We start from the raw sequence: 27,056 nt of genomic DNA on the forward strand, positions 1-27,056 counted from the left end.
CGTTTGAGTTGTATGTGATCTGTCAAACCATAACCAAATACTGTTCAATGATAAAAAAACAGAATGGGGAAAATATGGAGAATACAGAGGACTTGGACTGGCAAGTGGACATGGAGATGCAAGAACTATCTTGGAGAATTCATCAGGGTTGCCATGGCATCAACAGAGACACCAAGCAGACATTTCTCCACGTGGTGAAAAGCTTCTACTACTCGGCTCATTGCTCACCTGAAACAGTTGATAGCCACATAGCAAAGGTCGTCTTCCAGGATGTGATTTAAGAGGATTCCCCTGCTGTCCTATTTATGTCCCTGTTATTGCAAGAAATAAATTTGTGCATGTGAAAAGAAATGAGGCCCACTTGGAATTTCGATCAGAATAGGGCATTTCCAGATTCTCTCGGCTGAACTTTGCTTTTTAGAGTTTGGCTTATAAAAGCATCTCTAGCAAATGCCCTAGAAGTTAATTTTGTTTTGAGGGATTAAAGCCTAGCTAGCAGATCCCTCAGATCTATTAACCCCTAAAAAATAAATAGCTTTTCATCCCCCAAAGCCGCAGCTTCTCAGTATAGTCGGCCACCCATGCATTGTTCCTCTCGGCGCGTCAGTGTCGCCCCTGCCGTTGCCCCCATCCAGACCCCTGCGCCGAAACTGTTCCACGCGGCCATCCCGCAGCCCCGCTGCCCTCTTCCGCCTTCTCGTCGCTCGCCGGTGCCAAAATCAGTTTTTTCACCGCCGACGAGCCCGTCGTCCTGTAGCTCTGCCTGATGGCCGCAGAGGTCCGTTTTTGCCCCGAACCGAGCCAGCTGACCTTGGAGATGGCGTAAGAAGGTCCACCTCAACTCCTAGACAGTCGACGGCATCGGAACCGGCGAAGAACACCACGACCGCCCCGTAGCCTCCTCGCGTCCGTCGCCTCCACGCCTGGGAATCGCCTCTGTGGACTGCTAGCCAGCGGCGTAGTGTTAGAAGTATAAACGTGTTAGTTAGAGATAAGGAGAGATAAGAGATATATTTGGTAACAATGACTTGCCTTGTACTCCCATCCTCTCCCCACATTGTACTCTACCCTACAAGGATCAGATCAATACAACACAATACAACAGAAATGTTTAGCCATCCTACAATTCTACATGGTATTCAGTGGTGGAGCTACATCAGGGAAACTGGGCGGGCCAGTAAAAGGAAGCCCATTAGTTTTGCCCTCAAGGCCCATTATACTCTCAGTCCTCCACTGTATTTGCTGTGGGCTGGGCGGGCCATGGCTTGTTTTGGTAACACGTAGCTCCGCCATTGATGGTATTATAGCGGTTAGTCCAACGGGGCTGATTCTAGGTTTCTCCATCACTTCCACAGTGTGCCGTCCCAGGGGAGATTAATCTCTAGCCTCTGGGCACGACATCCGGTCAATCAAAGATTGGATCGGTTCTAGATCAAACTCCATAGGCTTCCAGTTTTTGAGTTTTCAGATCCATCCACTAGATTGGTTCAATTAGCCACCAAATAATTTTGATTGACCCCATTGTTTGGCGAAGGAAATCCAGCAAAAATCATGCTTTGAATGGCAGCGAGACACCGACGACTTGCAGCGGACGACTTCAAGGAGCGCACACTTCAATGGTCAGCATCAACAACAGCTACGGAAGGGGAAGACGATGGATCTGCTAAGATGCGAAAAAGGGAAGCCCTGTCCCCAAGGATCCACATGCTCCGAAGCAGCGAAGCTTGAAATGCTCGGTACTCAAAGGCTGCCGGGAGCTAAGAGCTCTCCCATGACAGCTTGGACAGGAGGCAATTAGCTTGAAGTCGCTCTATTTAAGAGGAACAAGGTGCTTGAGCATGTTGGAGGACCTCCCATTCCTCTCTCAGATGCTTGTAGTCACTGGATGTGACGTCCTCGAGAGGGTCTCAACCTTCTTAAACTAAGAGAGCTCCGTGTATCAGGTTCTCCAAACTTAAACTTAAACTTGAAGTATGGTGAGGGGTTGCGTTTGCAGCAGCTCTGGCTGGATGCAGGACATCTCTGCCCTGTGGGTACCAGGGCTTCAAGTCCAAGAGCGGCACAGGACATATCTACATGTGGCCTAGAGAGTTAGAAGACACCTAATTACTAGATGGCAATGGAGAGGTACAAGTATTGAATAGACATTTAATTTTCTTATTTGGTCTGCGTCCTGCCTTGTTTTTTTTTAAAACAAAGGCTCAAGAAGAGCCCGGCTTTGAATTAACAAAGCCATCAACCGGTCAGGATTATAAACTCGGAACCAGCACAAGAAAGAAAAGAAAACGACAAGATACAAAGGCGCTGGAAAGCAGCTCACAAGCCTCCTACACACCAAGCTAAAAAGATCATCAGGGAGAAGCACCGCTCGACGATGAAGAGGTCCTCAACGTGATCAGAACACCGTGGAAGAAGTAGAATGCCCGCACTGGATCAACACGTCCAGCGACGAAGCAGGACACGCTATCACCTAATCGCCAGCAGCCCCGACCCAACACATCCGCCTAGCTCCAATGTCAAAGAAGGCCCCTGCCTCCTCGCCTGGCTCGAATGGCGCCGCACCGTTGACAAGAGAGCAGTTCACCCTAGAACCTGGGAGATAGTTGCCGGTAGGCTGCATCTGAAAAGAAACCAAGCTCGCCCAACAAGTCACGAACAGATCACCAGGAGCAGGGCATCGCCAAATCCCACATATTGGTCACGAAAAAGGAAGAGTTGCCGGAATGGACGAAGACGAGCTTTGCTAGAACTCACAAGACATTGAGAACCGAAGTGCGGGTACCGGAAAGCTCTCAAGGTGCGCTGAGAGGGGCCGCCGTAGGAGGGGAACCCGATCCCCTCTCGCCCAGGAGGAACCACGGGCCAGGCAGGGCACCCCGCAACAGACCGGAGAGCTCCCGAAATAGTCACTTAGGAAGTCGCCGTCGTCGTGGGAGGTCAGCTACCGCCGCCGCTGCACACGAAACATATCTCCGAGAAACCCCACGCCCACCTAGCTCCCAAAAACGGCGCCTTCAGGAAGGGTGCGACGCCAAGGGCACCGCCGCCGCCCAACAACATTGAGGATTTCTCCTGGGAGGCAAGGAGGGGGAGGGGACAGAGGAACATACCCAGGCGGCGCCTCCAAGGAGGGGAGCGGCGCCCGCGGGCGTCGCCGCCGTCGAGACCAGCAAGGCCGGCATGAGATTTCTCCCGGTCTTCACGTCCCCGCCAACCACTCCCCAACAACACGAGAACCGGCGCCCACGACGAAGCAAACCAGATCGGGCCGTGGCATGGCTCATCCAGAGACAGAGGATGTAGGGGCGGCCAGATCTGGTGCCGCAAACAACCAAGGTTGCCGGCCCGCCCTGGCTCACGTCCTCCGGTTCGCCCGCTCTCCCCACGGCCGAGGTCGCCGGTCCACGCCCGCGCCACCGCCTGTCGATGGCCGGTGACGCCACTCCAACTAGGGCCGCCGCCCCGGAGCACGCAGCCCCCTGCAGCAGATGCAGAGTAGCGAAGGCCCCGCCGCCACCTTCCTTGGCTGCGCCCCGGGCTTGCCCGGGGGCAGCCTCAGGCGGCGGCGAGGGGGGAGGGGGGAGGGAGGGGGCGGCGGCGGGGCTAGGGTTTGGAGCCCCCGAGTCGCCCTAGAGGGGGCGACGCGAGGGGAGGGGAGGGCTCGAAGGAAGTACTACTTCTGCGTCCTGCCTTGTTCAATCGTGCATCTAGTGCTCTGCTCTGCCTATGTTCACCATTTTCTAACATTACTAACATTTCATGTGCCTCAGGTTGATATTAAATTTGTCTAACTTCTATTACTAGCATAAGCATGTGGACAGCATGTCTTTGATAAATTTGGCAGGGAACATGGAAACAAGGCCAAGAGTGAGACCTTACCGTTACACATCAGAATTAGATGGCCGCTCCATCAAATAGATTGCAAGTAAAATCATGGTTCGCCAGCTCTATTTTGTCTGCCTTGACAACAACACTTAGTTGAAGGGGTGCAAAGCTCCGATCACGACCATAGAAATGAGGAAAGTAGTTACGACCATCAGTTGCCTCATAAATCAAGCCATCTGCAATCTACGATACACATGAATAGTAAATTGTACATGTAATGTCTTCGCATCAATAGGTGGCAATTTATGCATGTGTCCTAACACCCGAATAGATAATAAGTATACTAAAACATAGTAAAATATAAATTTTAAGATAGATAATTAGACATACAAAAATTTGGGAATTTCCTCGATAGCTACAATAAGATGATAGGAGAAGAAATAAAATGGATGTTTAAAAATCAGTACCTTAGTAGGGTCAGCTTGTAGCAGGTATAGATCATTTTGCCCACGGAAATAATTCTTTAGCGTCATCTTCACCTACACCAAGTCAAGGAAGGATGAATGCATATGATTCATATCTTCTGAAAAAAGAAAAGACTCTAGATCAAGTCATACCAACGAAAGAACAGGGATGATATGCACAATTTAAAATTTGATATAGTCTCCTGAAACAGGCATAACATTGATTCAAAGTAGAAGTCAGTGCCCAACTTAACATGTTGCAGTTCAAGAAAGTGAATGGGAATGTGTATCATGTGAATAAGTAAAAACGTCTCAAAACTAGTGTAGTAAGAGCATATTGCAGAGTATGCGCATAAACATGTTTGTCCCTTTTCACGAAAACACAGCCTAAGAGCGCATCATTTTCGATTTTAATTTCTGAATAGAAGAAATTTGCTGAATTTGATTTTCTTTTGGTATAATATGTTGTAATATGAGTGTTCTTTTCAATAGCATTGATCTACATCTCGTTCCATGAATCATTCTTCAATAGCTTGCTCGGTAGTACCAACCTAAATAAACTGAAAGATTCAACCAGAAGTAACAGACGTTTAGTATTTGATTACTGGGAATAATCAGAGCAACGAAATCCATGGCCATGCCCTACGTCCAAATCAAGCAATACAGGGAGAAATCTACTGACAAATCTGACAGAATCTGACAAACCGAGAGATCTGGAGGGAGGGCGGTACCTGACCGTGGAAGCAGCCGGTGGAAGCAACCGGTGGAGCGGTCGAGGTCGCCCCGGCGGTGCGCTGAAGCTCCGCCCAATCATCCACTCGCTGAGGTGTACACAAACGCTGGCGGCGGCGGCAGCGCCATCGCGGTGGCAATCTAAGAACTGTGCTGTCAAAAGTGCAATGAGCTTGGTAAACCACAAGTGGGCCGTAAGGCCAACTCCACCGCGCGACCCCAAACGGACGTCCGTTTTGTCCGGATTCTGTCCGTTTGGGTAGCGATTTGGGGTCGTATTCGGGCGTGTCCTGGGATGCAGTGGCCGTGCGCCCACCGCGCGGACGCATCCTTTTACCCTATCCTGTCCGTCAGGGCTAAAAATGTCCAAATTTTCATCAAAACTAGTTTACAACCCAAATATTTGTCTGAAAATTAAAATAGTTTTACAACCCAATTGAAATTGTCTTTAATAAAATATTTTTACAACCAAATCGAAATTGTCTTGACTAAACATAAAATTGACCAATACATCTATTGGTTGCCAATGTGATCCCCCACGTGCTCAATCAAGTCATTTTGAAGATTCAAATGAGAGTGCCAATCACGCATCTCACGATGGAATTGAGCAAACTGTTCAAATGTGGCCGGGTCTTGGTGCAGGGGCTCAATATTTTCACCTTGATAGTCAAATCCTTGGTCGAAGATACTCTCATCACGCTCGTCCTCGACGATCATGTTATGCATGATCACACAAGCAGTCATCACCTCCCAAAGCTTCCTTTCATCCCATGACAGTGCAGGGTTTCGAACCCCACCGGGATTGAAGCACACCAAAAGCACGTTTCACATCCTTTCTAACACTCTCTTGCATTTGGGCAAATCTCTTTCTCTTCTCACCTTGGGGTTTCGATATTGTCTTCACAAAAGTTGACCACTGAGGATATATACCATCTGCTAGATAGTATCCCTTGTTGTAATGGTGGCCATTGATCTCAAAGTTGACAGGTGGGGAGTGGCCTTCTGCAAGCCTCGCGAAGACTGGAGAACGCTGCAGCACGTTGATATCATTGTGAGAACCTGTCATGCCGAAGAAAGAATGCCATATCCAAAGATACTGTGATGCCACCGCTTCTAATATGACAGTGCACGCCTTGACATGCCCTTTGTACTGGCCCTGCCAAGCAAATGGACAGTTCTTCCACTCCCAGTGCATACAATCTATGCTGCCAAGCATGCCTGGAAAGCCTCTAGCTGCGTTGGTCGCCAACAATCTCTCTGTATCAGCGGCAGTTGGCTGCCTCAAGTACTATGGGCCAAACACCTCGATCACAGCCTGGCTAAACTTGTACATTGACATCAGACATGTTGTCTCACTCATACGCACATACTCATCCACCAGATCGCCTGGAATTCCATATGCAAGCATGCGGATGGCCGCGGTGCATTTCTGGTAAGAGGAGAATCCAAGTTTGCCAAGGGCATCCGTCTTGCACTCGAAGTATGGGTCATGAGCAACCACTCCCTCTCGGATACGATTGAACACATGCCTTGCCATTCGAAAACGGCGACGGAATTTATCCGGCTTGAGGAGCGGGGTGTTGGCAAAGTAATCGGCATAGAGTAAGGCGTGCCCTCTCTCCCTGTTGCGGTTTAGGTTGGGAGCACGGCCAGGGAGTGACCCCCTGTACCAAGGAAGCTGTCGTTGAATGTGGTCGTGAACGACCAGTGCAGCCACCACAATATCTTCATCATCCGACGATGAATCGTCCGATGAACAAACAAAGTGATGGAAGAAAAACTCGTCTCCATTGTCCATATCTTTGTGGGCAAAATGCCGAACACCTTGCGGGCGTGGTAGTGAAGAGGCCGCGATGATCACATTGACGCAGCAGGGGTGGTTGCCGGCCGGCTACTGGCCGCTGTGGAGCTCTCGTCGGGAGCTGCCGAGGACGCCGTGCTGCGTCGCCGGCGGTCCTGTCCCCTCTGCGGCCGGCAAAGACGTCGACGACCAAACCTCCGATCGACGGCCAAAACTACGGCCACAGTGCGGGCGTGGTGGCGGCCATGTCGAGAAGTGGTTTGATAGGGACGGCTGGAGGCTGCGCGGTGAGGAGGCGGCCGGAGAATAGCGGTGGCGCCGGCGGCGGGGCGAGGCGAGAGAGAGAGGGTGGAAGCGTTGGGAGCGGAGGGACTGCTAGTGTCCCTGATAGGCGGGCCAGGGGGGACAAGGGCGTGCGTCCAAGCCGTCCACGTGCGTCCGTTTCACCCCAAACCGAGCGCAAGTTTAGACTAGAAATGGGTCGAAAACGGACGAAATCTGGACATTTATTCGTTTGAGGCCGTGCGCTGGGCTGTGCTATTCGTCCGTTTTACCCCAAACGGATGGGGGCGAACAGGATAGGGTCGCGCGGTGGAGTTGGAACGTCACCGGCGATGCCCACGGCTTCCTCCGCGGCCGCGCCGTCGTTCTCCTCCGCCATCCCCTGCTCAACTCCCACCCCGCTCCCACCGCCTTCTCCTTCAACGACGCCCTGCGCTTCTTCGCCGCCTCCACCTCTCCCTCCTAATGCTCTGCTCCGCGCTTCGCCCTCTGCCCCGGTGCCTACACTCTCCCTTTTATTCTCCTGGCCGCAGCCCGGTGCCCCTTCACAGTCTTCAGAAGCTGGGGCTGCAGAGCCACGACCACACTGTCCATTCCCTCGTCACCATGTACTCCAACCTCGGCTGTCCCCGCGCCGATCGCAAGGTGTTTGACGGAATTCCCCAACGGGACATTGTCTCTTGGAACTCCATCATAAAAGCGTAGTATGAGCGGGCTTGGATGACAGTATTGTTCTGTGCAATGGTTGCCGAGCGTGCAGTGTTGGTAGGTGGTTGGAGGACTAGGTGAAATGTGCGGGCATTGAGGTGTGGGGTTGCTCGTTGGCTCAGCTATCGTTGGGATGTATGAGAAGCGCGGAGAGATGGCGGAGTCTCGGAGAGTGTTCGATAGCATCACCGACTAGATACCGTCGCTTGGAATGCTATGATCACCGGGTATGCATCGATGGACCCACTTAGGTTCTCATTTCGAAATACTGTCTGATGAATGTAAGTACTTTTATCTTATGTGGCCTGATCATTTGTGTATGGTGTGTATGATGATGCAGGTACGTATAACGTCATGTCAAAGGAAGCCATTTCCTTGTTTCACAGCATGCAACAAGCAGGGGCGCGTCCAGATAAGATAACCCTGGTTGGGCTGCTCTCGGTCTATGCTGCAGTTGGAGCTCTGGAGCTAGGCACTGAACTCGACAGCTATGCCTCGAAAAGAGGCCTGTACAGCAATGTATACATTGGGACTGCTTTGGTGGATATGGACTTGGAAGTGTGGAAATCTCACCAGAGCCATACAAGTGTTTGGGAAATTGCCGTGCAAGAATGAAGCCTCATGGAACACCTTGATTTGTGGTCTCGCCTTTACTGGGCGAGGCCATGAAGCTATTCGGCAGTTTGAACTGATGAGAAATGAGGAAGGGCTCCGGCCAGATGAGATCACTTTCATAGGAGTACTTTTTGCTTGTCTGCAACTCTGCATGCAGGGTTACTGAAAGACGGTTAGCGTTGGTTCAATTCCCTGACAACTGAGTTCCAAATCTTTCCCAAGGTCGAGCACTACTCCTGCATGGTTGATTTATTGGTACGTGCCGGACATTTAGAAGAAGCATGCGATTTCATTGAGAAGATCCCTGGTAAGGCAGATGCGGTGATGTTGAGGGTTTTGCTCGCCACTTGTCGGAAATGTATAAATGTTGAGGTTGGCGCTAGGGTCATCAACAGGATAATGCTACTGGAGCCCCCAAACACGTGGAACTACGTGGTTTCATCCTAGATATATGCAATCTCAGATAGATTGGAATTGGATGACCCTGCATGGATGAGAGCGCTGATAAGAGAGAGGGGTGTGAGCAAAGTTCCAGGTTGCAGCTGGATCGAGGTTAGGGGCAGAGTTCTTGAATTCTATGCAGGGGATGAACCACAACATGGTGTGGAGGATATGTATCAACTCCTCAACATGCTTGTTGATGAGCTAAGACTGGACGATGGTCCAAATCTTCATCTGGTTTAACACAAAACCAGATGCAGTTCAACTTCAGTATTGTAGTCTTACTGAAATTTGTTTTCTGGATTGGTATTCATGTCAAGAAGGCTTCCATGTGTGAAAGAAAGTAGGTGATTGTTGTTTTTTCTCAGAGCAGCGTGCTAAGTCATCTGCAAAGATTGGATGCTTGAGTTGTGTCTATTAAAATACCTAATTCAGTTGTAGCTATTAGCTACCCTTGAAACTTTCAACAATTCGGCAATGGGCTCAGTTAATTTTGCAAGCTGTCAGAAATGCTAGATTACCGTGAATATGGGAAAACCGTACTTTCTAAAGAGTATCATATAAATTTTCATTATATCATTTCCTGGCTGAACATATTCAGGACTCTAGTCTAAAAGGAAAATGAATTGGCACCTGCCTAATGTTGGAGTTTTTAGAAAAATAGCATCTCTGGAGTGGAGATGGGATCCAGAGGAGCTACGTCCATTCCAAGTCAGCATTAGTGTAGGTTTTTTGAGGGTAAATTCTTATGGGTTACTGTTTATTTTCCTCCTAATTCTCCGTGTCGATTGTAAATTTATCTTTTATAGTTGTTGCAGAGGTCAGAGCTGGGACTCAAGATGGCAACAGGGACAAAACCTGTTGGGTTTTGCTTGCCCGTCCTCGTCCCCGTGACAAAAATCCAAGCATGTCCCTATCCCCATCCCCATACAGGGGGCAGTTTTTTGCCCATCCCTGCCTCGTCGGGTTTTTCGTACCCGCAGGGAACCCGTCTCCGCAAGGGATATAAGCAAAAACAGTTTCATCTTTTAAAGTTGTTGCTAGTATAATCTTGAATCGGTGACTATGAACAATCAATTTTTTCAAGAATGGATCAATACAAAACACTATCATTAAAATACTTCGAGGGACTGACGAAAGAATTAAGGTATAATTTTGGGCTATATCCTACACTATATGTTCATTTCCCACTAACAGTCCTGTACGAGTATCTTGTACTGCAGAACAGTACGTCCATACCATTTTCCACTGTATGGCTAACAATTTCTAGAGATCTATAGACTCATCCTAGCGGCAAGCCCTGCGCTTGCTCAATCAGTTCCCGTCCTCATTCATGCCACCGCTGGGGGCCGAAGGCGGCGCTGGGCCCCTCGGCAGCATGGTGAGTAGGAGCGGCGCGTACTTGTCGTCTATCGCCTGGTCCTTCACATCGCCGGCCGGCCGCAGCGGACGCATGACAGAGGCTTCTCGCAGGCTGACGACCAGGAGAATCAGCACGAGGCATGTGGCCACGCGGCTGCTTCGGGCGCTCGAAGAAAAAGCCATTGTTTTGCTGGTGGCGACGATGAGAGGATCGATGCAGGCGACTTAGCAGTGAACTGAGGCCTGAGCAACGAGAGATCTTTCTTGGAGAAGAAAGGGAGATGGTCTGTTTTTTGTGTTTGTCTGTGTTGGGTGTGGAGCTATTTATAGTGATGGGAGCCGGAGGTGAGTGTTGGGTGGAAAGGGGTCAAAGAGGGAGGCCGAGGTGGAAGGAAGGGGCTGGGAATGTTCTCAGAACAGAGGATGCCTCTGCTTCTTTTGCTCTGGTCCTTTTGTGTCCATCTGTGGGGTGTGGAGCTATTTATAGTGATGGGGTTTGAGGTGAGTGTTGGGTGGAAGGGGTCAAGCGAGGTGGAAGTGGCCCGGAATCTTCCCATGATCTAATCAGTTCTTTCTGTTGACCTGGCTGTAGAACAGAGGAAGACTCAGCTTCTTCTGCTCTGGTGGAAATTTGGACTTGAGAGCAGGGGGCTGCCTTCATTTGAGCCGGCGCCAACGTGGAAAAGATGGGTTGTTCTACAGTGGGATCCATATAAACTTGTGCAAGTAGCTGTTTATGTTTTGGTGGAGGATATGTATCAACTCCTCGACATGCTTGTTGAGATGAGACTGGAGAGATATGCTCCAAATCTTGATCTGGTTTTTTACACACAAAGACAGATGCCGATCAACTCTAGTATTGCAGCCTTACTGAAATCTGCTTTCTGGATTGGAGAAAGAAGATCTAAGAGGGACCTATGGAGAACGTGGTATTCATGTCATGGAGGCTGTCATGCGTGAAGAAAGGAGGAGGCTGTTGTTTTTTCTCACATATCATGATCGAACCAGGTATATTTTGAATTGCATATCAACCGAGATATTTGAATTACGGTGGCATGCTTTCTTGCTTAGTAATGTGCAAAGATTGGCTGCTTCAGCTTCTGGCTGAGCATAAGGGCTCTGGCCTAAAAGAAAAATGAATTGGCACCTGCCTAATGTTGGAATGTTGGGGATAATAAGATTCCAGGTGAAGTGGAGTTGGGATCCAGAAGAGCTACGTTCGCTCCAAGTTAGCGTTCTAGTACTCCTCTGATCCATATTAACTGTCACTGATTTAGTACAACTTTACATTGATCGGGAGTACTAGAATTTTCTTTTGGGTAAATTCTTGAGCTAAGAATGGCGGAGTTACTTTTTTCCCCTTGATATTCTGTGTAGACTGTGAACTTATCTTTGGAGGTTGTTGCAGAGGCCAGGAGCTGGATATTCTTACTGTGAGATCATCTTGCATTGATGACTATGAACAATCAATTCTTCAAAGAATGGATCACGACAGAACTCTTTCAATCAAAAAATACTTCAAAGGATAAAAGAAAGAATGAAGGTATAATTTTGGGGTATATCCTAAGTAGTATCCTACGCTAACAATCCTGTACAAGTATTTTGTACTGCAAAACAGACCAAACCATCAACAGCTGAGCCTGAGCGTACGTATGCCTAACGATTTCTCTTCTAAGGATCGATCCATCCATCCTAGTGGAAAACCCTGCGGTTGCTTCATCAGTTCCTGGCCTCGTTCGTGCCACCGCTCGGGGCTGACGGCGGAGTCGGGGCCCTCGGCAGCATGGCGAGCAGAAGCGGCGCGTACTTGCCGACGACCGCCTGGTCCTTCACCTCGCTGGACACGTCGCCGGCCGGCGGGAGCGGACGCGCGGCGGAGGCTCCTCGCATGCTGACAAGCAGGAGAACAAGCACGAGGCATGTGGCCACGCGGCTGCTTCGGGCGCTGGAAGAAGAAGAAGAAGCCATTAATTGTTTCGCCAGCGTCGGCGGGAGACGATCGATGGAGGGAACTTGCAGTGAGCTGACGCCTGAGCTGCTGAACAACGAGAGATGTTTCTTGGAGAAGAAAGGGAGGGAGATGGTCTGCTTTTTGTGTTTATCTGTGCTCTGCGTTGGGTGTGGAGCTGCTCATATATACTCCCTCTGTAAACTAATATAAGAGCATTTAGATTACTACTTTAGTGATCTAAAAGCTCTTATATTAGTTTACCAAGGGAGTAGTAATATAGTGATGGGAGTTTGAGGTGAGTGCTGGGTGGAAGGGGTCTAGTCAAACGGGGAGGCTGAGGTGGAAGAAGCCCGGAATGTTCTCATCACTCCTTTGTGTGTTGACTTGGTCAGAGAACAGAGGACTCTGCTTCTTCTGCTCCAGTGGAAATTTAGACCCGAAAGTTGAGAGCAGGGGTGCGTTCATTTCAGCGGGCGCCAACGTGAAAAAGATGGGTGGGAATAGGATCCATATAAACTTGTGCAAGTAGCTGTTTATCTTTTGATGAAAGCAAATCATCCTCCTCCTCCTCCTCTCTTAATTGATGACACGCATGCTTATACGGATCCTAGTTAGAGAAAAAAAGATGAAACGAACTCATCCGGTCCATTAATTAGTTGAGCTTTGGTTAAATATATTCAGCGTATGTACCTAATCGTTTGTCTCGTGCATAGCTAGGCGTTGGGAGGACACTAGCGCCCTGTTCGGTATCCCTCCGCTACACAACTCCAGAAACGGAGTTGGTGGAGCTGCTGTTCAAATCGAAGAAGTTGTGGTTTCCCCGCTCCACATATTCTAGGAGCGGGTGATTACCAAACAGGCCCTAGGTAGTTTAGACTCAAGACTAATTATGGCAGCGGTGGAAGCTACTGTAGCAGGAGTGCAGGTGCAACAGGAAAACATGTGGAAACGGGTGGACGGCTAACTGAAGAGAAGGGTCGGTCGGTGGATGTGGTATGTAATGGGCGCGGACCAGCGACCGCGACTGCGACTTGAGTGAATGGCGATCGAGGGTCGTTGGACGCGTTCCTTCCATGCTCCCTCCGAGTGACCGAGCGAGTCTGATGGAGCAGGTGGAAAACGCAGCCCCGCTGCGCTCCGTTCATGCGTGGCTCACCGTGCATTTCGTCGTGCGTGCATACGTATGTACGCCGGTGGAGGCGACGGTGCGTGCTAGCCTGCTCTGCTAGCCGGTCTAAGAGAATGTTTGGATGAGATTATTGGTGATGAGCAGAGTGCTTTTGTATCCGGTCGTCTAATCACTGACAATGTGTTAATTGCATATGAGAGTGTGCATATAATGAGGAGAAGGAAGAAGGGATTTGAGAGAGCTATCGGTCGCCGTGGATAAACCACTTACTCTTCACCGACGACAGCTTAATTTTCATGCAAGTGAAGGATTTGAGTGGTCATCGGCTAAATGATATATTGCGGATCTATGGGGAATGCTCGGGACAGGCAATAAACAAGGCGAAAAGTTCCATCTACTTCAGCCCGAACACTCATACCACAGTCCGGCAAAGACTGAAGCAAATTCTGAACATTTTGGTCGAAGCATTTAGTGAAAGATACTTGGGGCTTCTCACTGCAACGGGACGGATTACGAGTGGAGCATTCGATCATATTCGAGAACGGATCTGTAGCAAGCTTCAGGGCGGGTCAAAGCGTATGATCTCTTGCACAGGAAGAGAAGTCAGATTGAAAACAGTTGAACAAGCTATACCAACCTTCAGTATGTCTTGCTTTAATTTGACGAAGAAGGTGTGTAAGAGCTTGGTGTCACTCATGGGAAAGTATTGGTGGAGTTCATCCCTGGATCGTCGGTCCATGCATTGAATTTCTTGGGATGCAATGACGAAACCAAAGACAAGCGGCGGGATGGGGTTCCGGGATCCGGAACTGTTCAACCTAGCCTTGCTAGGTAAGCACGGCTGGCGTTTGATGAAAGCACCAAACTCTCTGTGCTCTCGTGTTCTAAAAGGAAGATATTTTCCTTCCAGCGATTTCATGCAAGCTACGGTGCCTAAGAGTTCTTCTGCTACTTGGCGAGCTATAATCGAGGGAAGGAAGACCTTGCAGACTGGTTTGATTAAGTGCGTTGGGAGTGGTACAACAATTTCCATTTGGAAGGATAAATGGATTCCCAATACTGTCGATGATGCCTTATCGGATCAATGATACACAGCTGAACTTGGTGTCAGTTTTGATTGATGCTGAGAGTGGTGTGTGGAAAACTGAAGTCGTCAAACAAAATTTCACTCCCCGGAAGCAGACGCGATCCTTAATATACCTATTAACCTATCAGAACGGGTGGAGGTGAAGATATATTGGCCTGGGCGTTTGAGAAGGCCGGGACATACACTGTAAAATCTGCGTATCGCTCTCTAGTGACTCAAAACGAGCACAAAGCTCTAGAGGAAGGGACGTGTACGGAATATTCAGAGACAGAAAAACAGTTGTGGTCTTGTTTGTGGAAGCTCAAAGTGATTCCCAGGGTACAAGTGTTTTGGTGGCGAGTGTTGCAAGGTATTCTTCCCGTTGAATCCTTGCTCAAATATCGTCACATTTAAACGGATAGTACATGCAAAATTTGCATGAATGTTGAAGAAGATTTAATGCATGCTCTCATGCAAGGAGATTTTGGATTGAGGCGCCTGAATGGCTACAAATCAAGAAGCCCAAACTCCATCCACTCACTTGGAAGAAGGACATCTTATGTGATCCTCGTTTCTCTGATTCTGAAACGGCAAAGTTGGTCTCCATCATGTGGGTTATCTGGACTTCCCGCAACAATATTACACATGATAAAGAAGCAACAAACCCGATTCAGTCGATGATTATGACCCGTGATGCACTAGCGCTGCTTGATATCCCTCGTGAGCATGCTCAGGTTCTACCGGGTCACGGCTGGCGTCCGTCGGACAAGACCTGTGTGAAGATAAACACCGACGGAAGCATAGCTATGGATGCTCATCGGCGTGGTGGTGGAGGAGTTCCAAGGACTCGATCCGATTTCCTAGATGCTTGGTGTAAGCCATACAGTGGGATTACATAACCGCTGATTGCTGAAGCTCTCGTTGTACGAGACTGTGTTATTTTTGCAAAGCTGCGAGGCTTTTTCAACGTCATTATGGAGACGGACTGTTACGACTTTGTCAATCTCTGGAGCTTGCGCCACAACTCACGATCAGTGGTGCCGCCTATCATAGCTGAGATACGGGAGCATGCTTGTTCTTTTACTTCTTTTGTTATTCAACATATTTCTAGATCAACAAAATTTTCTGCCCATCTATGTGCAAAGCAAGCGAGCACGCTAGATGTGACAGACTGCTGGGTGGGATCGATGCCCAGCTTTCTTGTAACTAGCCTTATGGCAGATTCTTCCGGGCTTTTGTTGAATAAAACTCCCCAAATTTCCCTAAAAAAGGCTGCCAAGTGAACACGCCATATCTCATCTTGTTGACTCGGTGCTCGCACTCTCCACTAACTCTGTTTTTCTCGAAAAGAAAGATGATCATTTTGTCCATTGATTTTTTTTCTTTGAGGATGCAAAGCTTGTAGGAGACCGTCGAGATGGAGGCGGAAGCAATGGGAGAGCACTGGCGAACTCGTACATAGCCCTAGATGGCCACGCCTTGAAAAGCAACTCTAACCAACATCTCTAATTCAACATGGGGACACCATGAGCGAACAAGACATCACCTTCAAGAAGGGGAATGACGTCGTCGACATCCGATCTGTAGAACCGGTTCTAGTGTTTCCTCTGGTGCTTGAAGAGGGGTACAGATAAAATACATGACACGCTTGTCTCCAAAAGCGGGGACTGAAGGAAATATGCCCTAGAGGCAATAATAAATTTGTTATTTATATTTTCTTATATCATAATAAATGTTTATTATTCATGCTAGAATTGTATTAACCAGAAACTTAGTAGATGTGTGAATACATAGACAAACAGAGTATCCCTAGTTTGCCTCTACTTGACTAGCTCGTTAATCAAAGATGGTTAAGTTTTCTAGCCATGGACATGTGTTGTCATTTGATGAACAGGATGACATCATTAGAGAATGATGTGATGGACAAGACCCATCTGTTAGCTTAGCACTATGATCGTTTAGTTTATTGCTATTGCTTTCTTCATGACTTATACATGTTCCTATGACTATGAGATTATGCAACTTCCGAATACCGGAGGAACATTTAGTGTGCTATCAAATGTCACAACGTAACTGGGTGATTATAAAGATGCTCTACAGGTGTCTCTGATGGTGTTTGTTGAGTTGGCATAGATCAAGATTAGGATTTGTCACTCCGTGTTTCGGAGAGGTATATCTGGGCCCTCTCGGTAATGTTCATCACTATAAGCCTTTGCGAGATGATACATTACGGAACAACGAGTAAAGAAACTTGCCGGTAACGAGATTGAACTAGGTATGATGATATCGACGACCGAATCTCATGCAAGTAACATACTGATGACAAAGGGAACAACATATGTTGTTATGCGGTTTGACCGATAAAGATCTTCGTAGAATATGTATGAACCAATATGAGCATCCAGGTTGCGCTATTGGTTATTGACCGGAGATGTGTCTCGGTCATGTCTACATAGTTCTCGAACCCGTAGGGTCCACATGCTTAGCGTTCGATGATGATTTGTATTATGAGTTATGTGATTTGATGTACCGAAGGTTGTTCGGAGTCTCAGATGAGATCACCGACATGACGAGGAGTCTCGAAATGGTCGAGACATAAAGATTGATATATTGGACCATGTTATTCAGACACCGGAAGTGTTCCGGATATAGTTCCAGATAAAACCGGAGTGCCGGAAGGGTTACCGGAACCCCCCGGGAAAGTAATGGGCCTTAGTGGGCCTTAGGGGAGAGAGAGGGCAGCAGCCAGGAGGTGCCCCCCCCCAAGGGGAGTCCGAATAGGACTAGGGGAGGGGCGCGGCCCCTCTTTCCGTCTCCCTCTCCCGCTCCTTCCTTCTTCTCCTACTTGGACTAGGAAAGGGGGAGTCGATTCCTACTTGGAGTAGGACTCCCCCCCTTGGGCGCACCCCCTAGGGCCGGTCGGCCTCCTCCTCCCCTCCTTTATATACGAGCGAGGGGGGCACCCCATAGACACACAAATTGATCTTTAGCCGTGTGCGGTGCCCCCTCCACAGTTTTACACCTCGATCATATTGTCGTAGTGCTTAGGCGAAGCCCTGCATTGGTAACTTCATCATCACCGCCACCACGCCGTCGTGCTGACGAAACTCTCCCTCGGCCTCAACTGGATCAAGAGTTCGAGGGACGTCACCGAGCTGAACGTGTGCAGACCGCGGAGGTGTCGTGCATTCCATACTTGATCGGTTGGATCGCGAAGACGTTCGACTACATCAACCGCGTTAATTACTAAACACTTCCGATTTCGGTCTACGAGGGTACGTAGACACACTCTCCCCTCTCGTTGATGTGCATCTCCTAAATAGATCTTGCGTGATCGTAGATAAATTTTTTGAAATACTGTGTTCCCCAATAGTGGCATCCGAGCCAGGTCTATGCGTAGATGTTATATGCACGAGTAGAACACAAAGAGTTGTGGGCGATAATAGTCATACTGCTTACCAGCATGTCATACTTTGATTCGGCGGTATTGTTGGATGAAGCGGCCCAGACCGACATTATATGACCGCGTTCATGAGACTGGTTCTACCGCCGTGCTTAGCACACAGATAGCTAGTGGGTGTCTGTTTCTCCAAATTTAGTTGAATCGAGTGTAACTACGCTCGGTCCTTGTTGAAGGTTAAAACAGCACACTTGACAAAAAATCGTTGTGGTTTTGATGCGTAGGTAAGAACGGTTCTTGCTAGAAGCCCGTAGCAGCCACGTAAAACTTACAACAACAAAGTAGAGGACGTCTAACTTGTTTTTAAAGGGCTTGTTGTGATGTGATACCGTCAAGACATGATGATATATAATTTATTGTATGAGATGATCATGTTTTGTAACAGTTATCGGCAACTGCCAGGAGCCATATGGTTGTCGCTTTATTGTACGAAATTCAATCGCCATGTAATTGCTTTACTTTATCACTAAGCGGTAGTGATAGCCGTAGAAGCCATAGTTGGCGAGATGACAACGATGCTTCGATGGAGATCAAGGTGTCAAGCCGGTGACGATGGTGATCATGACGGTGCTTTGGAGATGGAGATCAAAGGAACAAGATGATGATGACCATATCATATCACTTATTTGATTGCATGTGATGTTTATCTTTTTATACATCTTATTTTGCTTAGTTCGGCGGTAGCATTATAAGAGGATCTCTCACTAAATTTCAAGGTATAAGTGTTCTCCCTGAGTATGCACCGTTGCTACAGTTCGTCGTGCCGAGACACCACGTGATGATCGGGTTTGATAAGCTCTACGTTCATATACAACGGGTGCAAGCCAGTTTTGCACAAGCAGAATACTCAGGTTAAACTTGACGAGACTAGCATATGCAGATATGGCCTCGAAACACTGAGGCCGAAAGGTCGAGCGTGAATCATATAGTATATATGATCAACATAGTGATGTTCACCATTGAAAACTTCTGCATCTCACGTGATAATCGGACATGGTTTAGTTGATATGGATCACGTGATCATTTAGATGACTAGAGGGATGTCTATCTCAGTGGGAGTTCTTAAGTAATATGATTAATTGAACTTTAATTTATTATGAACTTAGTAACTGATAGTATTTTGCATGTCTATGTTCTTGTAGATAAATGGCCCGTGCTACTGTTCCTTTGAATTTTAATGGGTTCCTAGAGAAAGCTAAGTTGAAAGATGATGGTAGCAACTACACAGACTGGGTCCGTAATGTGAGGATTATCCTCATTGCTGCACAGAAGAATTACGTCATGAAAGCACCGCTAGGTGCAAAGCCCGCTGCAGGAGTTACTCCAGATGTTATGAACATCTGGCAAAGCAAAGCTGATGACTACTCGATAGTTCAGTGTGCCATGATTTACAGCTTAGAATCGGGACTTCAACAACATTTTGAACGTCATGGAGCATATGCGATGTTCCAGAAGTTTAAGTTAATATTTCAAACAAATGCCCGGATTGAGAGATATGAAGTCTTCAATAAGTTCCACAGCTGCAAGATGGAGGAGAATAGTTCTGTCAGTGAACATATACTCAGAATGTCTGGGCACCACAACCACTTGACTCAACTGGGAGTTAATCTTCCTGATGATAGTGTCATTGACAGAGCTGTTCAATCAATGCCACCAAGCTACAAAAGCTTCATGATGAACTATAATATGCAAGGGATGGATAAGACAATTCCCGAGCTCTTCGCAATGCTAAAGGCCGCAGAGGTAGAAATCAAGAAGGAGCATCAAGTGTTGATGGTCAACAAGACCACTAGTTTGAAGAAGAAGGGCAAAGAGAAGAAGGGGAACTTCAAGAAGAACGACAAGCAAGTTGTTGCTCAAGTGAAGAAGCCCAAGTCTGGACCTAAACCTGAGACTGAGTGCTTCTACTGCAAAGGGACTGATCACTGGAAGCGGAACTGCCCCAAGTATTTGACGGATGATAAGGATGGCAAAGTGAAAGGTATATTTGATATACATGTTATTGATGTGTATCTTACTAATGCTCGCAGTAGCACCTGGGTATTTGATATTGGTTCTGTTACTAATATTTGCAACTTGAAACAGGGGCAACGGATTAAGAGAAGATTGGCTAAGGACAAGGTGACGATGCGCGTGGGAAATGGTTCCAAAGTCGATGTGATCACGGTCGGCACGCTACCTCTACATATACCTTCGAGATTAGTTTTAGACCTGAATAATTGTTATTTGGTGCCAGCGTTAAGCATGAACATTATATCTAGATCTTGTTTGATGCGATGCGGTTATTCATTTAAATCAGAGAATAATGGTTGTTCTATTTATATGAGTAATATCGTTTATGGTCATGCACCCTTAATGAGTGGTCTATTTTTATTGAATTTCGATAATAGTGATACACATATTCATAGTATTGAGGCCAAAAAATATAAGTTTAATAATGATAGTGCAACTTATTTGTGGCACTGCCATTTAGGACATATTGATGTAAAGCGCATGAAGAAACTTCATGCTGATGGGCTTTTGGAATCACTTGATACTTGTGAACCATGCCTCGTGGGCAAGATGACTAAGACTCCGTTCTCCGGAACAATGAAGCGAGCAACAGACTTATTGGAAATAATACATACTGATGCATGCGGTCTGATGAGTGTTGATGCTCGCGGCAGGTATCGTTATTTTTTGACCTTCACGGATGATTTGAGCAGATATGGGTATATCTACTTGATGAAGCATAAGTCTGAAACATTTGAAAAGTTCAAAGAATTTCATAGTGAAGTAGAAAATCATCGTAACAAGAAAATTAAGTTTCTATGATTTGATCGTGGAGGTGAATATTTGAGTTATGAGTTTGGTCTTCATTTGAAACAATGCGGAATAGTTTCGCAACTCACGCCACCTGGAACACCACAGCGTAATGGTGTGTCCGAACGTCGTAACCGCACTTTATTAGATATGGTGCGATCTATGATGTCTCTTACTGATTTACCGCTATCCTTTTGGTGTTATGCTTTAGAGACGGCTGCATTCACGTTAAATAGGGCACCATCGAAATCCGTTGAGACGACACCATATGAACTATGGTTTGGCAAGAAACCCAAATTGTCGTTTCTTAAAGTTTGGGGCTGCGATGCTTATGTGAAAAAACTTCAACCAGATAAGCTCGAACCCAAATCGGAGAAATGTGTCTTCATAGGATACGCAAAGGAGACTGTTGGGTACACCTTCTATCACAGATCCGAAGGCAAGATATTCATTGCTAAGAATGGATCCTTTCTAGAGAAGGAGTTTCTCTCGAAAGAAGTGAGTGGGAGGAAAATATAACTTGATGAGGTAACTGTACCTTCTCCCTTATTGGAAAGTAGTTCATCATAGAAATCAGTTCCAGTGATTCCTACACCAATTAGTGAGGAAGCTAATGATGATGATCATGAAACTTCTGATCAAGTTACTACCGAATCTCGTAGGTCTACCAAAGTAAGATCCGCACCAGAGTGGTACGGTAATCCTATTCTGGAAGTCATGTTACTTGACCATGACGAACCTACGAACTATGAGGAAGCGATGATGAGCCTAGATTTCGCGAAATGGCTTGAGGCCATGAAATCTGAGATGGGATCCATTTACGAGAACAAAGTGTGGACTTTGGTTGACTTGCCCGATGATCGGCAAGCCACAGAGAATAATTGGATCTTCAAGAAGAAGACTGACGCTGACGGTAATATTACTGTCTACAAAGCTCGACTTCTTGCGAAAGGTTTTCGACAAGTTCAAGGAGTTGACTACGATGAGACCTTCTCACCCGTAGTGATGCTTAAGTCTGTCCAAATCATGTTAGCAATTGCCGCATTTTATGATTATGAAATTTGGCAAATGGATGTCAAAACTACATTCCTTAATGGATATCTCAAAGAAGAGTTGTATATGATGCAACCAGAAGGTTTTGTCGATCCTAAATGTGCTAACAAAGTGTGCAAGCTCCAGCGATCCGTTTATGGACTGGTGCAAGCATCTCGGAGTTGGAATATACGCTTTGATAGTGTGATCAAAGCATATAGTTTTATACAGACTTCTGGACAAGCCTGTATTTACAAGAAAGTGAGTGGAAGCTCCATAGCATTTCTGATATTATATGTGGATGACATATTGTTGATTGGAAATAATACTGAATTTCTGAATAGCATAAAAGGATATTTGAATAAGAATTTTTCAATGAAAGACCTTGGTGAAGCTGCTTATATATTGGGCATCAAGATCTATAGAGATAGATCAAGACGCTTAATTGGACTTTCACAAAGCACATACCTTGACAAAGTTTTGAAGAAGTTCAAAATGGGTCAGTCAAAGAAAGGGTTCTTGCCTGTGTTACAAGGTGTGAAGTTGAGTCAGACTCAATGTCCGACCACTGCAGAAGATAAAGAGAAAATGAAAGTCATTCCCTATGCCTCAGCCATAGGTTCTATCATGTATGCAATGATGTGTACCAGACCTGATGTGTGCCTTGCTATTAGTTTAGCAGGGAGGTACCAAAGTAATCCGGGAGTGCATCACTGGACAGTGGTCAAGAACATCCTGAAATACCTAAAAAGGACTAAGGATATGTTTCTCGTTTATAGAGGTGACAAAGAGCTCGTCGTAAATGGTTACGATGCAAGCTTTGACACTGATCCGGATGACTCTAAGTCACAAACCGGATACGTATTTTTATTGAATGGTGGAGCTGTCAGTTGGTGCAGTTCTAAGAAAAGCGTCGTGGCAGGATCTACGTGTGAAGTGGAATACATAGCTGCTTCGGAAGCAGCAAATAAAGGAGTCTGGATGAAGGAGTTCATATCCGATCTAAGTGTAATACCTAGTGCATCGGGTTCAATAAAAATCTTTTGTGACAATACTGGTGCAATTGCCTTGGCAAAGGAATCCAAATTTCACAAGAGAACCAAGCACATCAAGAGACGCTTCAATTTCATCCGCGATCAAGTCAAGGAGGGAGACATAGAGATTTACAAGATTCATACGGATCTGAATGTTGCAGACCCGTTGACTAAGCCTCTCTCACGAGCAAAACATGATCAGCACCAAGACTCCATGGGTGTTAGAATCATTACTATGTAATCTAGATTATTGACTCTAGTGCAAGTGGGAGACTGAAGAAAATATGCCCTAGAGGCAATAATAAAGTTGTTATTTATATTTCCTTATATCATGATAAATGTTTATTATTCATGCTAGAATTATATTAACCGAAAACTTAGTAAATGTGTGAATACATAGACAAACAGAGTGTCCCTAGTTTGCCTCTACTTGACTAGCTCGTTAATCAAAGATGGATAAGTTTCCTAGCCATGGACATGTGTTGTCATTTGATGAGCGGGATCACATCATTAGAGAATGATGTGATGGACAAGACCCATCCGTTAGCTTAGCACTATGATCGTTTAGTTTATTGCTATTGCTTTCTTCATGACTTATACATGTTCCTATGACTATGAGAGTATGCAACTCCTGAATACCAGAGGAACACTTAATGTGCTATCAAACGTCACAACGTAACTGGGTGATTATAAAGATGCTCTACAGGTGTCTCCGATGGTGTTTGTTGAGTTGGCATAGATCGAGATTAGGATTTGTCACTCCGTGTTTCGGAGAGGTATCTCTGGGCCCTCTCGGTAATGCTCATCACTATAAGCCTTGCAAACAAAGTGACTAATGAGTTAGTTGCGAGATGATACATTATAGAATGAGTAAAGAGACTTGCCGGTAACGAGATTGAACTAGGTATGATGATACCGATGATCGAATCTCGGAAAAGTAACATACCGATGACAAAGGGAACAACGTATGTTGTTATGCGGTTTGACCGATAAAGATCTTCATATAATATGTAGAACCAATGTGAACATCCAGGTTCCGCTATTGGTTATTGACCGGAGATGTGTCTCGGTCATGTCTACATAGTTCTCGAACCCGTAGGGTCCGCACGCTTAACGTTCGATGACGATTTGTATTATGAGTTATGTGATTGGATGTACCGAAGGTTGTTCGGAGTCCCGGATGAGATCATGGACATGACGAGGAGTCTCGAAATGGTCGAGACATAAAGATTGATATATTGGACCATGTTATTCGGACACCAGAGGTGTTCCAGATAGTTTCGGATAAAACCGGAGTGCCGGAAGGGTTACCGGAACCCCCGGGAAGTAATGGGCCTTAGTGGGCCTTAGGGGAGAGAGAGGGCAGCAGCGAGGAGGTGGCGCCCCCCCCCCTCCCCAAGCGGAGCCCTAATAGGACTAGGGGAGGGGGGCGCGGCACCTCTCCCCCCCTCTCTTCTCGTACTTGGACTAGGAAAGGGGGGAGCCGATTCCTACTTGGAGTAGGACTCCCCCCCTCTTGGGCGCACCCCATAGGGCCGGTCGGCCTCCTCCTTCCCTCCTTTATATACGGGGGAGGGGGCACCCCATAGACACACACGTTGATCTTTAGTTGTGTGCGGTGCCCCTGCATAGTTTTACATCTCGGTTATATTGTCATAGTGCTTAGGCGAAGCCCTGCGTCGGTAACTTTATCATTACCGTCACCACGCCGTCGTGCTGACGAAACTCTCCCTCGGCCTCAACTGGATTAAGAGTTTGAGGAACGTCACCGAGCTGAACGTGTGCAGATCGCGGAGGTGTCGTACGTTCGGTACTTGATCAGTTGGATCGCGAAGACGTTCGACTACATCAACCGCGGTTGGAGTCCTTGTGTTTGTGTGACTCCCGAGGTCATGCGCATTGGACAGCGGACATGAATATCAACACCAGCACGGGCGTTGCTGCAGTAATGTACCTGCGCGACACGGGGAATTTGGTCCTCCGATTTCCAAATAGCTCAATCATATGGCAAAGTTTTGAACACCCAGCAAACACCATCCTCCCAGGCGTGAGGTTCTTGTTGAGCGAGAAAGATCATGCAGTCGGGGGCCTTGTTTGCTTAGAAGGACCCCAATGACCCACCCACTTGAGACTTTTCTTTGAGCCTTGACCCCGGCTCGAATCTTCAAATGATCATTTGGCAAGGGACCAGACCCGACTATGGCATCTCCATGCTCAATGGTGCGCCGTTGTCCGATGACATATACCAAAAGACCATCTCCTATGAAGTGGTCAGGAGCACAGATAATGGGTTTTATTATAAATACACTGTGGACTATTATCTCCGAGTGCCCAGCTAGAAGCTATGACCGCTAGGCCTCGTGTGGCCCATTTGGCTATGCTGACTACATGGGGACTGAATGAACTGACATGTCATTGCATTGTTGGGTTTGATCCTGATAGTCTTAATTTTTGAGCGGATGTAAAAAAACAAAGGTGTTGAAATGCGGCAAGCATGAACGGAGACATGCCCCAGGCTGCCCGGGCCGCGGCCTGGGGTGTGTGGCCCAGCTCCTTCATTGACTGTAGCAAAATAATGTAGCTAAAGTGCTACAGTACACAAAGGCGGCCCGAGGCCCAGCCCATTTCTGGCCTTGCCACTGGCGACAAGGAAAGTCATTTTGTGGCCTTATCAAGGTTCCAAACAGATTTTTCTGTATCTTGAATAGAAGCTTTGAAGAGTGCATGGTTGAGTGTAGCAAAAGTTGCTCTTGTACAACCTATGCTTTCACCAACTCCACTATTAACAGTGTTATGGTCAACCAGTCAAGGTGTTTGATTTGGACACGGGAGCTTGTTGACGGTGCGGAGTATAGCAACAATGGTGAGAACCTATAACTCCGGCTTGCCGACTCTCCTAGTTTGCACAACCGCCTTCTAGCATTATTTTATCACCTCATTAGTGTGTCATGTCATTGTATTTAATAGAGTTTTAAGTTAAATAGTATGTGCATCAAAGCAACACCAACACTAAAACATGGGGCATCTACTAAATATTTGGACTTACAAGTGTGACAGTAACCACCAATACTCTTGATTTGTAACCAATTATTTTAATGCGTACAAAACTGGAAATTATATGTCATAACTTTTCTCTATGAGCATAATGTGACATAAACCTCAATTTACCAGAAGCATAGCAATTACTTTGGAGGGGTTATTGGTATCACTCGGCCTATGGACCAGTCTTACTGTGTGCAAATAACTTCAAACTATTACAAGTATGGCTTGTTGCAGTAAATTGTACCAGTTACCTTGTATTGTGATTCTAGTGCGTAGATTGTTTGTTATGTAGCTGAAATAGTTCTCCCCTACTGTCCTGCATCAATTTCGCCATAGCATTGTCGTTTCCGCAATTAAGCCCATGGACCTGACGAACGCCTTTAAGCGTCGTGGTCCTCTTATTGTCTTCATTCCTTGTACATACAAATACCTATCACCTGGAGGTCAAAAATTCGCTAAACTTACCTATGTGGGTCTTCAAATCATGTTGCATGGACCCATAAATTGGACAACACACATTATGCTCACCACAGATAAATAACTTACTGGTCAACCATAGAATTATTATCACAAATGACGACATATAGAATAGGCACAAAATGAATCTCACCAGTCCCCTACATCTCCCATTCCTAAGAGGGATTACTCACGCATGAGAGGGAGATAACCAAATAACACAGAGATCAAGCAAAGGGAAATCATCTCAATATTATCACAAAGATCCGCAATAAGATGAATGATTAAACAAGTTTCGATCCCGAGATTAGTGTGAATAGAGTCATAAACCCTAATCTTACAATTGAAAACTCCTCCCTACATGGTGGTGTTTGCAATGAATGAAATAGGATGTGAGCGGAACATGCTGAATGGATCTCCGAGAGTTTTCCTTCTACCGATCTCTTCTTTCTCTGTTCTGGTGGTTGTGGTGGCAGCTCATCTATGCATTATTCTGCCTGCCCTTCACTAAAGTTATATGTATAATCAAGGGGGGGGGGGGGGGGGGGGGGGGGGGGGGCGGGCGGCGCCGTGTGGTACGACTACTGGTATGAGTAGGCACGCTCATACCAAACGTTGTCTTCTGATCTGGTGCCTCTGATAAAGATGCTACAAAAAAGAAGTTGCTCCATTTGCTAGGATGTTGATTGGTTTCCTTCCAAAAATATATATTTCTGCACATCACTAGGAAAAACAAGTTTTGTTCTTTCTCAAAGGATCAACATTAGAAAAATAAGAGAATTAATGAAAACCTTTTGAAAACCCCATCAAAATGCCCCTGTAAAAGTGTTAAAATATTAAGCCATCACCTCCCC

The 27,056-nt window shown here is 46.6% G+C and overlaps 1 long non-coding RNA gene and 2 pseudogenes across 1 annotated transcript; 1 reads left to right on the plus strand and 2 right to left on the minus strand.

The window, feature by feature from the left end:
* Positions 1–341: 341 nt before the first annotated feature.
* On the minus strand, positions 342–3,694 carry LOC125540199. Its single transcript, XR_007297242.1, has 2 exons — positions 2,755–3,694; positions 342–2,620 (listed from the first exon to the last, which is right to left on the minus strand). It is a non-coding gene; the product is annotated as an uncharacterized LOC125540199 (long non-coding RNA).
* Positions 3,695–3,894: 200 nt separating this feature from the next.
* LOC125538279 lies at positions 3,895–5,150 on the minus strand (annotated as a pseudogene).
* Positions 5,151–6,874: 1,724 nt separating this feature from the next.
* LOC125538280 lies at positions 6,875–9,226 on the plus strand (annotated as a pseudogene).
* The last annotated feature ends 17,830 nt before the right edge of the window (positions 9,227–27,056 follow it).

This window comes from Triticum urartu, chromosome 2 (assembly GCF_003073215.2).
Source record: "Triticum urartu cultivar G1812 chromosome 2, Tu2.1, whole genome shotgun sequence".
Lineage (NCBI taxonomy): Eukaryota > Viridiplantae > Streptophyta > Magnoliopsida > Poales > Poaceae > Triticum > Triticum urartu.